Below are 11,726 nucleotides of genomic sequence, written 5' to 3'. Positions count from 1 at the left end.
AATCCTAAAGCAACTTGAGAAGTATGACAATGAACGCGGGGGGGGGGGGGGGGGGCGCGGGGAGAAGGGGCACCTGGATGGCTCAGTCAGTTAAGTGTCAAACTCTTGATTTCAACTCAGGTCATGACCTCATGGTTTATGAGTTTGAGCCCCACATCGGGCTCTGTACTGACAGTGTGGAGGCTGCTTGGAATGCTCTCTCTCATCATCGCTCTCTGTCCCTCCCCCACTCATTCTCTCTCTCTCTCTCTGTCTGTCTCTCTCTCTCTTTCAAAATAAATAAACTGTAAGGAAAAAAAAAAAAAGAAAAGGGAAAACAGGGTAGAGATATACCAGCAACTTGAGAGGAAAGCAGATTTTAAAAATAAATTTTGAAGGTTAATGTATTCACTTTTGTTGTGGTCTGAATGTGTGTGTCCTCCCAAAATTCATATGTTGAAATCCTAATGCCTGATATGGCAGTATTAGGGGATGGAGCCTTTGAGATGTGCTTAGGTTATGGTGAAGCCCTCATGAATGAGATTAGTGTTCTTATGAAGAAGACCCACAGAGATTCCTTGCCCCTTCCACCATGTGAGATAACAATGAGAAACCACTGGCTATGAACCAGGAAGAGGGTCCTTCACCAGAACTTGACTGTGCTAGCACCTTGGCCTTGGACTTCCCAGCTTCCAGAACTGTGAAAAATAAATTTCTGTTGTTTATAAACTATCCAGTCTGTGGTATTTTATTTTTGGAGCCTGTAAAGACTAAGACAATTTTATGATAAGTACCTTTGCCAAGCCTTAGTTATGGTGACACTTAAGGGTATATATAAATTGAGAGAAAAGTAAAAAATCTTGGGTTGAGGGCAAAGCGGGAGGAGGAGAGCTGTCCTATTCCCCATTGTGGCTTTATGGAACCCCATTGGTTCCTCTGCCTTTATTGAACGTTCTTTCTCTTTTTGGACTCGAAGCACTGGTTATACCACCTTCTCCTGATGGTCTTCTGATGGTCTTGGCCTAAGCTGCTGAGGCATGCCTAGAGCACCTGCTGACCCAACAACCTACAGGAAGTCAGTTGGCAAAGCTTGCAGTTTGACATGTCTGCCTTTGATGAAAAATCATGTTAGTACAAATGAGGGGCGCCTGGGTGGCTCAGTTGGTTAAGCGTCCTACTTCGGCTCAGGTCATGATCTCCCAGTTCATGGGTTCGAGCCCTGTGTCAGGCTCTGTGCTGACAGCTCAGAGACTGGAGCCTGCTTCGGATTCTGTGTCTCCGTCTCTCTCTGCTCCTCCTCAACTCATGCCCTGTCTCTCCCTCTCAAAAATAAATAAATATTAAAAGTATTTTTTTTTAATGAATGGTTAAGTCCAGTCAGTCAGAGATCTAACACGATGGGCTACACCAGACAGACAGAGAATAGAATATCATGAATTCAAAATATGACTCAGAGGTCAACATGGAACTAGCAGAGATAGAAGTAAAACAGAAAGGTCAAAGGCATCTCTGGAGGAGTTTTACAAACACTGAGAATCAGCTCCCCCCTCTACCCTTTTTATAACAGGCTGTGTCATTCATGCTGGGCTGATTGGGGATAAAGACAGGGGAACATAGCTTCTGATCACTCACACATTCAGTAAAGTCTTAGGTCCAGAGTCTTGCTCAGCATCCCAAGACCTACTACCATTCTATCAATGTGGATGCCCCATCCAAGACCCCACAGTTCTTTATTTGTTCTTTCCTGAAACGCATTCATCCACCCCAGTCTCTTTAGCAGGACTCTGACCTTTCATGACCAGATCTACTTCACCCTTGATACTTTATCCTCCAGAAGCTCATTCTCTACATCCAGCTTCTTGCCTCTGGTTCTCTCATCCCCTTGCACACATACCAAACTTTCAACTTCTTGTAAATCTAGTTGTTTGAACTCTCTCTCCCTTTGTGTACCAGGCCTTTCTTCCTTTTCAACACAGCCTGGATGTCATGATCCAATACTTCATCTGTTCTCATGGCAGTTCCTATTCAATCCCATGCCTTTCTCTGCCACCTACCTACTAATCCCAGATTCCTCTTCTCTTGTGCCCTCATCACTGAGAGCTCTTAGGAAAAAATATTATACGACCATTGGAACTGGCATCAATAGAGCTGGACCCTGAGCACGACTCAACAAACCTGGATTGCTCAATCCTGTCATCTCTGTGACTCCTGCACACTCTCTCTGCTTTTCTTAAACTCTTTGATTCACCTTCATCTCTTACTTAACCTCACCTCATACTTTAAAAAAAAAAAAAATGGAGACTGTAGGCATCATCTTCTCAATTTCCTATTCTCCTGACCCTTATCTGCATCCAGGAACTAGGCAATTAGTTGAAAATCTATTACTGAAGACAATTCATCCAATGACCATGCTACTCAAAAGTCACTCAGCAATTTTTTCAAATTTATCAAACTTGCAGTTTGACACCAACATCCATTTTGATAAAATTATCAAGTCACCAAAAATGTTTCTGTCAATAACTTATCAAATTTATAGAAATTGTGTTATATGGGAAGGTTTAATAGCTTTGTGTCACAGTTTCAATTCATGTCAGTTTGACTTACTTTACTTTTAGTTTTAGTTTTATCAGTCTTTTCATTAGATCTGTTGTGTACCAGATTTCAGTCAAACTCTGTTGAATGTCACTTTTGTGTGGTGCTCATATCAGACACTTAGAGTTCAGATGCCTAAAATAAATAGATAATACTCACTTGATCAAGCTGATAAGTCAATCTATGAATTAAGAACAGCTAAAAACAGCACTTTCTAATTCATTCTGTGAGGCAAGTATTACCCTATACTAAAACAAGAAAAACACCTCACAAGAACTCTCTCTCTCTCTCTCTCTCTCTCTCTCACACACACACACACACACACCAATATCACTTAAGAATTTAGATGCAAAATTCCTTCACAAAATACTAGCAAACTGTATCCAACAACATAGAAACAGAATTATATGCTCTTAACAAGTGGTGTTTATCCCCAGAATATAAGGTTGGTTTACCATTCTAAAAGCAAGTAATGTAATACAACATACCATGTCAATAGAATAAAAAACAAAACCACATGGTTATCTAAGTAGACACACAAAAAGCATTATACAAATTCTGACACATTTTCATTATGAAACATTCAATAAACTAGGAAAAAAGAGAGTTTTCTCAACATAAAACAGGACATGTATGAAAAATGCACAGCTTACATCATACTTAATATTAAAAGACTGGGTATTTTGTCTCTAAAACCAGTAACAGGACAAGAATGTCTATTCCTACTACTTCTATTCAACATTGCATTGGAGGCACCACCAGAGCAACTGGACAAGAAAAAGAAATAAAAGACATATGTATTGGAAAGGAAGAAGTAAAATTATTACTATTTGCAGTAACATGATCTTATATGTAGAAATTACCAAAGAATACACAAAATAATAATAATAATAATAATAATAATAATAATAACAAAACTAATAAATGAGTTCAGCAAGGTTACAAGATACAAGATTGGTATACAAAAATTAATTGTATGCAAAAATCAGTTGTATTTCTACACACCAGCAAAGAACAATCCAAAAAAGGAATTATAAAAACAAAATTCTGTTTGTAATAGCATTGAAAAGAATAAAATGCTTAGGAATAAATTTAACAAAAGAAATATAAGATTTATACACTTAAAACTACAAAACATTATTGAAATAAATCTAAAAATGCCTAAATAAATGGAAAAATACACATTCATGGATTTGAAGTATTAATACTGGTAAGATGAAAATACTCCTCAAATTGATTTAAGAAACTCAGCATAGCCAAAATAATCCTGAAGAAAAAAAAAAAAAAGAATAAAGCTGGAGGACTTTACTTCTTGATTTAAAAAAATTCTACCCTATAACCAAGTCTGTGTGGTACTGGCCTAAGAAATAGTTCAATGAATAGAATTAAGAGGCCAGAAATAAACCTAAATTTAGGGTCAACTTATTTTTTGATAAGGATGGAAAAAAATTAAATGAGGAAAGATGTCTTTTCAACAAATGATGCTAGGACTAAATATCTATATAAAAAAGAGTAAAGTTGTATCCCTACCTAATACTACATATGAAAATTAGCTCAAATGGATTGTAGACCTAAAACTATAAAACCATTAGAAGAAAACATAGCAGTAAATTTGTCCTTGGATTAGACAATGGTTTCTTAGTTAGATATGATGCCAAAAGAATATGCAACAAAAGGGAAATTAGACTTTATCAAAATTTAAAATTGTCATAATCCAAAGCACACCATTAAGAAAATGAAAACAATCCACAGAATGGAAGAAAATATTTGCAAATCATATATCTGATAAGGAACTTGTACCAGGAATATATCAAGAATCCTCACCTCTCAAAAACAAAAAAGACAAATAACCCAATTTTAAAAAGGTTTTGAATAGGTATTTCTCCAAATAATGTACATAGCCACTTTCTCATTTGACAAGAATTGGGAGCCCCACCAGGTTCTCACTGTGAAGATCTGGAGAAAATTTCCTCATGCTTCCTGAAGGAGGACAGAATATGAATGATGCACAGAGTGGTCTGTCTGTTCTCTTTAGCAAGTCTTGCCCTCCAGGGAAACTATTTTACTAGAGCCTAAGCAACATGGGTTTACCAGAGTCTAACTGACATGGAGGAAGGAACACACCCAATTTCAGCTACTTCTAGCCTTCCTGTCCTAAGGTGGGAAGGCTAAGGTGAGAAGTGGGGGAGAAAAGCTCAGAGACATTTGTGAAAGTCATAGCCCAAGGACACAAGCTCATTAAAAGGACTATAGAGTAGTTCTTCTTCCCCCACACCTTATCATCACATCAACAGGGCTCCTGTATAATAACAGGAGTCAGGGCTAAAAGAACCGCAAGCCTCAGACGCTATTTAGTAAGGAGTCTCTAGGGAAACCCAGCACAACAGGGAGGACAAAAACAAGGGCACTAGAGGAAAATTTAACCTCCAATACCACAGTTGCAGCACACTACCTAACTCCCAGCCAATAATCATAAAATCTCAAACTAAAGACATCTACCTCAGTTCCTTTTACCTGATCAATCATGTTCAGTTTCAACCAAAAAATTACAAGGCATGGTAAAAGGCAACAACGTTTGAAAAGACAAAGCAAACATCAGCACCACACTCAATATGGCACAGATTTTGGAACTATGGGAAATTTTAAATAACTATGGTTATGTGCTAAGGGTGCTAATGGAAAAAGTGAGCAGCATGCAAGAAGAAATGGGTGATGTAAGCAGAGAGAAGAAAACTCTAAGAGAGAATTGAAAGGAAATGCTAGAAATTTAAAACATAGTAATGGAAATGAAGAATGCCTTTGATGGACTTATCAGTAGACTGGACACAGCCAAGGGAAGAATCAATAAGCTTGAAGGTACATTTAATACAAACTTCCCAAGCTGAAAAGCAAAGAGAAAAAAGCAGGGGGCGGGGGGCGGGGAAGAATAGAATATTCAAGAACCATGGGACAATAAAACAAATACCAAAAACTGGAACAATAAGAAAGTATATATAATAGGGGCACCTGGGTGGCTCCGTTGGTTAAGCGTCAGACTTCAGCTCAGGTCATGATCTCATGGTCTGTGAGTTCAAGCCTTTTGTTGGGCTCTGTGCTGACAGCTCAGAGCCTGGACTCAACTTTGGATTCTGCATCTCACTCTCTCTCTGCCCCTTTTCCACTCATACTCTCTCCTTCTCTCCCAAAACTAAATAAACATTTAAAAAAGTATATTATAATGGGTATACCAGAGAAAAAGAAAGAGAAAAAAAGAACAGAGGAAATATCTGAAGTAATAATGGCTGAGAACTTTCTGGAATTAATGGCAGACACCAAACCACCAGATCCAGAAAGCTCAGAGAACACCAAGTATGATAAATACTGGGGGAAAAATTTACACCTAAGTGTAGAAAACTACAGAATATTCAAACTACAGAAAATATTCAAACCACAGAAAATTAAAGACAAGAGGAAATCTTGAAAGAATCCACAGAAGAAGATATACAAATAGCCAATAAGCATATAAAAAGATGCTGAGGGGTGCCCAGGTGGCTCAGTCCCTTAAGCATCTGACTCTTGATTTTGTCTCAGGTCATGATCTCACAGATCATGAGTTCGAGCCCCATGTGGGGCTCTGTACTGACAGAGCAGAGCCTGCTTAGGATTCTCTGTCTCCCTCTCTCTCTGCCCCTCCCCTGCTTGCTCTCTTTCTCCCTCTGTCTCTCTTTCTCTCTCTCTCTCTCTCTCTCTCTCTCTCACACACACACACACACACACACATACAAATATATAAATAAATATTTTTTTAAAAAAGATGTTAAACATTAGTCATTAGAGAAAGGCAAATCAAAACCACAGTGAGATACCACTCCACACCCAATAGGATGATTATAATAAAAAAAGATGAATAATACGTGTTGGAGAGGATGTAGAGAAATTAGAACCTTCATACACTCCTAGAAGAAATGTACAATGGTGCAGCTTCTGTAGAAAAGTTTGGCAACATTTTCTCAAAATTTCCTCAAAATGTGAACCACGGTTTACAATATGTGACACACCAGCAGTTCATTCCTAGGTATATACCCGAAGGAACTAAAAAGATGTGTACACACTAAAACTTGTATATAAATATTCATAGTATTATTCCTAATAGCCAAAAAGTGAGAAAAAATCCAAATGTCTTTCAACTGATGAATGAATAAACAAAATGTGATCTATCCATCTGGTGGGATATTAGTCAGTCATAAAAGGGAATGAAGTACTGATACATGCTAAAACATGGATGAACAGGGGCACCTGGGTGCTCAGTCGGTTAAGTGTCAGACTCTTGATTTTGGCTCCGGTCATGATCTCATGGTTCGTGAAATCAAACCCCTCATCAAGCTCTGTGCTAACAGTGTGAAGCCTGCTTATGATTCTCTCCCCCTCTCTCTGCCCCTACTACTCTCAAAATAGATAAATAAACATTTAAAAGATTGTAAAGTAAAACATGGATGAACCTTGAAAACATGCTAAGTGAAAGAGGCCAGGTCCTTGCCCGGCTAGCTCAGTCAGTAGAGCATAAGACTCTTAGGCAAAAGAAGCCAAACACAAAAGACTACATACTGTATAGTTCCACTATGAACTATGCAGAAAAGGCAAACCCACAGATACAGAAAATAAATTATTGGTTGCAAGGGGCTGAGGGGAGGAAAGAATGGGGAGTAATTGCTAGAGGGTATGGGGTTTCGTTTGGTTCAATGAAAATACTCTGGAATATGTGGTGATGGATACACAACTCTGAATACACTAAAAACCACTGTGAATTGTACACTTCATAAAGATGAATTTCAGGGTATATAAATTGTATTGCAATAAAACTAAAACATAAAAAACAAAATCAAAGTAAAAACTATTTAGAAGTAATAACTACATACTCAAGGATAAGAATAAGTAAGATCTTTCTAAAGTACAGTCTTCCTATTCTGATATGAATGGAACTGGCAGAAATTCTACCAATGCTTCTTAGATGTCACTATGGCACAAGGCTCATTTACCAATCGTCATCATGATATCTTAGAATAATTATCTTGAATTAATGAGTTTATATTGGAATTCATATAGTTAACTTTATCACTTATTATAGTAACTTAATATCATCTACCAACCAGTATAAAAATAACAGTATGGTCATAATCAGCCCACAACTATATATTTATTAAAATTGCAATGGACGAAAAGAAGTTTTTAAAAAGGCAAATTATTGGGAAAAAAATAAAAAGGCAAATTATTGGATTGAAAATCTTTTAGAAAAGGGGCACCTGGGTGGCTCAGTCAGTTAAGTGACTGACCCTTGATTTTGGCTCAGGTCATGATCTCACAGTTCATCAGATGGAGCCCCAAGTCGGGCTCTGCACTGATGTCAAGGAGCCTGCTTGGGACTGACTCTCCCTCTCTCTCTCTCTGCCCCCTCCCTCCCTCTTTCTCCCTCAAAATAAATTAAAAAAAAAAAAACATTTAAAAAAAAACAGGAAAAGAAAATCTTTTAGAAGATAGAACCCCCCACCATGATTGTTTACCAAAAATTTTTTACATTTGAGTCATCGCATAACACTTATAGAGCAAACTACACAAGTTCTCATTCCCAAAAGTCATAGATTCGAAGGAAAAACTTAGAATACACTGAACTTTGGCCAGCCATGCCAAAATGACTTCAGTGAAACAGCTGCAAATAAATTAAAACTAAAAGTAAGCTAAGCTAAACTTCAAATGAGTGAACTGATACTTTGTAGAAATCTTCCAAAAGTACTTAAAATCTGCCCAACCATGCAAGTTGTTGTAAACTATACATACAATTAAAAGAAATAAAATTTAGTTAAATTGACAAAATTGGTAATTTCAGCAAATTGATCACTGTGAATTGAAATTGAAAGAACCGGCCTTCGCGGAGCACCTGGGTGGCTCAGTCAGCTGAGCATCTGACTTCAGCTCAGGTCATAATCTCATGGTCCGTCCATGAGTTGGAGCCCCGCGTCGGGCTCTTCTATCTCTGTCTCAAAAATAAATAAACATTTTAAAAAATTAAATTAAAAAAAACTGGTTTTCTTTACTTCCCATTCCAGAGGATAGTCCTTCCTCCTCTCCATGTTTAATCCCTCCACCTATGTTCTAGATCCTATCCTCTTCTGTTTCCTCTGGCTCTTGCTCTGCGGAGAGAATCAAAGTTTCCTTTTTTCTGTCCTAGAATGTCTATGGGGAACTGAAGTCCTTCAGAGGCTGGAAAATATACTTGGTCTTGGAAGATCCCAATTCAGACCATGCCAGACTCTGGCCATTTTTTAATACTCCTGCTCAGTTTCTCCAGGGCTGGGCTGGACCAAAGAGTTTTGATGACTGCAGCTTCTCATGAGCGTTTGAACAGGGGGCTAAGGCGTGGAGCAGTCTGAAACCGAGCTCTGATGCTACCCAGTGCCTCTTCTGGCACTAAGAAGAATCAAATGAGGAACAGCTCAGCCAGTGAGACCTGTCAGGCCTTATTCTGTCATTCAGGATCATTGTTCACAAGTCAGGCCTTCTGGGTCATCTTTCCTTTCTCATTTGGTCATCCCCACACTGATCTTGCCCATAGTTAAGTTTTCCTTCGGCTGCTTCCCTGCTGTTTAATCCTTTCCAGGGTGGACATACCTCCCAAGTTTTTCTGTTCTGAAACCCCCATTTAATGGTGACAACCCCCTAAATTCTCATTCCCTTTTTATATCTCTGAGCCCCCACTTCCTCTGCTAGAGACTGACTTTGCTTAAGCACGTCTTCACTTCTGCACATCCTTCCACATGGCAGGGGAGAAGAGGGATGGGGTCTCCAGTCTCAGGGCTCCCCAAGGCCCAAATACAGACAACCACTTCACACATGCACCAACCTTTGAGAATCACACCATGTTGTCATACGAGCCTCCACCCTCCTCAGCGCTGCCATGAAATGACCTCCCTTCTTTATCATCAAGGACTTTAGTGTGGCTATGGCTGTGAGGATGGCCATCCTCAACTGGCCATCAGTCTCCTTACCAGTGTCTCCACTCCTTTAACACTCACCTGAAGTTCCCAACATGTTGCCTCTCTCCCCAACGCCCCTCCAGAGAGAAGGAGATCGATCATTTGATGGCCTCAAATCCCTGTCCTGTCCACCCTCCTCCCCCACTGCCATCATACCCTCACACATGAACTTTCTGCATCCTCCCCACCTTCCCTTCCTATCTCTTCTGCTAAAAAACAATTGTTTCTCGTACTCATGGTGACTTCTCCAGTCCCTCTTCTCTCCTCTGGGGCCTGCTCCACCAGTCATTGCCTCTCTGTGAGCTCCTGACCCACGGTGTCAAACATGGTCCTGCTGCTTTCTTCCAAGCAGCTGTCCATTAGTCCTTCCCTTCCCCACTCTTCCTCCCAGCCTCCTGCTACTGCCTCTCTCTCCTCACTGCACTCACTGAGTAGTGGTCCTTGATTCTGCTACCTCGGTAATATCCTTTCTTCAACTGTGGAATAGAAGCCCGCTTCATATCAGTCATACCCTTAACAAATATTGACTGAACACCACCTATGTGCACGCAAGCAAGTCTGTGCCACAAAGGAGAACACACCAGATAGACTGTTTAGTGGCATATTTAGATCTTTAATCAAGTATTCACACACCAGAAACTTGCAATTGTGATAACTACCACAAAGGAGGAGTACCAGGCACCATGAGAATCCATCAAATGTACTGATCTAGTTGGAGAAGTCAGGAAGGAGGTCTGTGACTAAGTGATGCTTCAGCTGAGGTCTGAAGGTTAAGTGAGAGGTCACTTAACCAAGGAAAGAACCAAAGCATGCCCTGGTCAAAAGGACAAGTTCATGCCAAAGCATTTTTAACAATCATTCTAAATAGGAGCTGCCATCCTCTTAATTGTTCTTGACTCTGCTCCCAAGATTGATCTAAATGGGCATGTGAGTCAGCCCAGACCATCTGGAGTCTTTCTCCAGGATTTCTGATTTTTTTTGTTTTTGGTGTTTAATAAGACCTACTTACCTATTTTTTAGACTAATCACATATGTAATATTAATTTTAAGATTAGTGTAAAACATCAGGAAGGATAAGAGATGAATCTTCCAAACAGAGTAATTCCAAATAATATGCTATATAATATAATGTAGATCATATGTGCCCCCCCCCCGTCCAGGAGGTGGAGCTTAATTTCCTCCTCCCTCACTATGGGACTTAGAAACTCACTTTCAAAGAACAGAATATGGAAAGAGAAAAAAAAAAAGTAGCTTTACAGTACAAAGATCTGGCAGACACAACCTTAATGAAGCGATCAAAGTCAACATCACCAGTGATAATTCATGTTGCTATCATGTACACCCAATATAATGGAATGAGAAGGGCACTGTACCTCCCTGGCGCCTCTTTCCAGGTTAATCATAAGAAAAGCATCCGAGAAACCTGAACTGAGGGATGTTTCCCAAAGTGACTGGCCAGTACTCTACAAAATTGTCAAAGTCATGAAAAAAACAAAAACAAACACAAAAAACAAAGACAGAGAAACTGTCACAGACCAGAGGAGACTAACTAATTGTGAAGATTAAATGTAATGTGGTATCCTGAATTGAACCCTGGGATTGAAAAAGAAAATTAGTGAGAAAAAAAAAAAAACTGGTGAAATCAGAATAAAGTCTGGAGTTCAGTGGACAGTGATGTACCAGCGTTAACCTCTTGTTTTTGACAAATGTATCATAATTATTTAGGATGTTATCATTAGAGGAAACCGGGTGAAGGGTACGTGGGAACTCTCAATACTATCTTGGCAACTTTGCAATCTAAAATTCACTCCAAAATAAAATAAAAAATTTAAATAAGTAGGAGAAGATGAAGCAAAATAAAATAAAATGAAAAGCAGAAACTAGAGACACAGAGGAAGTCTTGGTGGTATTTGAGTTTCTGTTCCATTTGCCAGTCAACTCCCAGGTTTGGTACCCTGGGCCAATAAATATACCCTTCTTTCCTCAGGGAATTCAATTGGGTTTCTTTCACAGACCATGAAGTGTTCACTCTTACACAGTCACCACCGTTTTACCTCCACTCCCTCCTTCTCCCTCTGTGGTCTGGTTTCTTTCCCATTTTCTCTCTCTCTCTCTCTCTCTCTCTCTCTCTCTCTCTCTCTCTCTCTC

Source organism: Herpailurus yagouaroundi, unplaced genomic scaffold (genome assembly GCF_014898765.1).
Source record: "Herpailurus yagouaroundi ecotype Mexico unplaced genomic scaffold, PumYag 430, whole genome shotgun sequence".
Classification (NCBI taxonomy): domain Eukaryota; kingdom Metazoa; phylum Chordata; class Mammalia; order Carnivora; family Felidae; genus Herpailurus; species Herpailurus yagouaroundi.
Note: the sequence above shows the minus strand (reverse complement) of the source record.